The following is a 2,941-nucleotide window of genomic DNA, read 5'->3' as shown; positions in this document are numbered from 1 at the left end:
CTCCAACCCTTCGAAGATCCTTTGTGCGGATGACTCTGAACCGGAGTTTGTCAAGTCCTATAAATATCTAGGGCTTTGGCTGGACTCTTCCCTTTCATTCTTGACCTGTATTAATACTCTCCAGACTAAAGTGGAAGCAAGACTGGCCTTTCTCTTCTGTAACAAAGCCTCCTTCACACGCTCTGCCAAACTTACAGTACACTTGTAAAAATAACCACCCTGCCCATATTTGACTATGGTGATATAACCTATAAAATGGCTTCAAAAACAGCACCCCACAAACGGGATGTTCTAATTCAATTCAATTCAATTCAATTCAATTCAATTCTATTTTATTTATGGTGCCAAATCATAACAGAAGTTATCTCAGGAAACTTTACAGTATAGGTATAGACCACACTCTTATGACTTATTTATGAATTACATAGACCCAACAATTCCCCGAGAGTACGGTGGTAACGAAAATCTTCCCTTTAACAGTCAGGAACATCGGACATACCCAGCTCTATGGAGGACGGACATCTGTCTGCACCGGTTGGGGAGGAAGAAAAGGAGAGAGAAAGAGGGAAAAGACGGACAGATGGACAGAGAGAGACAAAGACAGACACAAAGACAGAGACACACACACTGCAGCCGAATAGTAGAAACAAGCACAGATAAGGTGATAGATTATAATGGTAGCAGGAAGCCTCATGCAGGACCACGGCAGCAGGCACCACCGTGTCGCAGGCACGACAAAGCACAAACAACTCTGGGGAAGAAGTTGAATTAGTAACATGCATTGATGAGACATGAATGATACAGACAGAGAGGAGAGAAGCGCAGAGTATCAAGAAAAGTATTATCCCCTGGCAGACTGGGCATATAGCAGCATCATTAAGAAGAACAAAATCAGCTTAAAAATAACAAAATTGTTAAGGGCTCGTAAGCCCTAGCTGTAAGCTTTATCAAAAAGGAAAGTTTTAAGTTTACTCTTAAATATGGGGACAGTGTCTGCCTCCCGAATAACACTTGGGACTTGGTTCCACAGGAGAGGAGCTTGGTAGCTGAAGGCTCTGCCTCCCATTCTACTTTTTGAGACTTTAGGAACAATAAGTAGCGCAGCGATCTAGTCGGGTAATACTGAGCTCTTTAAGATATGTCGGAGCTTAAACAATAAGAGCTTTGTAGGTAAGGAGAAGGATTTCAAATTCTATTCTTGATTTTACAGGTAGCCAATGCAAAGAGGCTAATACAGGAGGAATATGTTCTCTTCGATTTGTTTTAGTTGGTACACGAGCTGCAGCATTTTGGACCAACTGGAGACTCTTAAAAGACTTATTGGAGCAGCACTTAATGCGGTCCTTGTCGTTAGTTTTATGTGAGAATCAAAGGACATATCCTTATCAAAAGTAACACCCAGATTCCTTACTGTGGAGCTGGAGGACAACACAACATCATCCAGAGTAACAATATCTTTATCTATTGAGTTTCAGAAGCCTTTGGGGCCAAGTACAATAACTTCAGTTTTATCTGAGTTTAACATCAGAAAATTGCAGGTCATCCAGCTTTTTATTTCCTTAATGCACATTTGAAGTTTAGCTAACTGATAGGTTTCCTCTAGTTTGATCGACAAATACAATTGTGTATCATCAGCATAACAATGAAAATTTATGGAGGGCTTCCTTATAATATTTCCTAAGGGAAGCATATATAAGGTTAATAGAATCAGGACTCTGTGACTAACTTTAGTGTGCATGGAGGATTTGTACAAACTGAGATCGATCTGATAAATATAACTTCAACCAGCTTAACGCGGTTCCCTTAATGCCAATTAGATGCTCCGGTCTCTGTAGCAGGATGCGATGGTCAATAGTGTCGAAGTTCGCACTAAGATCTAGTAAAACAAGTACAGAGACAAGTCCTTTGTCTGAAGCTATCAGAAGGTCATTACTCATTGTTACCAGTGCTGTCTCAGTGCTATGATTCGCTCTGAAACCTGACTGGAAGTCCTCAATTAACTCATTATTATGTAAAAAGTCACACAGCTGATTGGTGACTAATTACTCGAGGATCTTAGAGCGTGCTCACACTGTCCTACCGGACCGAGACCCGGACTTTATGGTACTTGTCCCCCCTCCCTCTCCCCCCCGCGCCCCAGCCCCGTTTGTACTCACACTGCCAGGGCCGGCCAATGCTTCTTGCTGTCCATACGCCATCACGCCGTAACACGTCACACGCATTGATCGCGTGTGTGTGGCTTTGTTTACAAATCTTTCCAGAGACGTCTGAGTTTTTGTGCTTCTTGTCGACTGTTTTTGAATATTTTCATCCGACCAAATCTGCAGTAAACACTCCACCTCCGCACCACACCAACGTGAACCTTTCACCGCCATTGTTGTTGTTGTTAAATGTCCGCGCATGGTCCGTCCTTCTATTTATATGTCCGAACAGGCGGACATAACGCTACTGCCGTAGGGCTCGTGCTCGTACACGTGCAAACGGCTCCGCTAAAGCCCACCTCTTTCAAGCGGGCCGTGGACGGTCCGCTGGCCGCAGTTGAGCGCGGAGCGGGTGCACTCACATGGCTTAAAGGTACTAGACTTTAGCTGAAAAAACGGTTTTGGCCGCGGCCAAAAGGACAATGTGAGCACTCTCTTAGAGAGAAAAGGAAGGTTAGATATAGGTCTATAGTTGGCTAGTACCTAAGGATCAAGACTGGGCTTTTTAAGAAGAGGTTTAATTACAGCTACTTTAAAAGACTGTGGTACATAACCTGCTGATAAAGACTTGTTAATCATATCTAATACAGGAGTGCTAACTAAAGGTAACTCCCTCAAACTTACAGCTTTTACATCACAGTCCGATTTCAAGCAGAAACTTAATGTTTTAGTAGATTCCTCTTGCTCCTGTTGATTACCCAGCTCACTTGCATACACCCTCCCTTTTTTTGGTTTGTTTG

Source organism: Echiichthys vipera, assembly GCF_963691815.1.
Source record: "Echiichthys vipera genome assembly, chromosome: 18".
Taxonomy (NCBI): Eukaryota; Metazoa; Chordata; class Actinopteri; order Perciformes; family Trachinidae; genus Echiichthys; species Echiichthys vipera.
Note: the sequence above shows the minus strand (reverse complement) of the source record.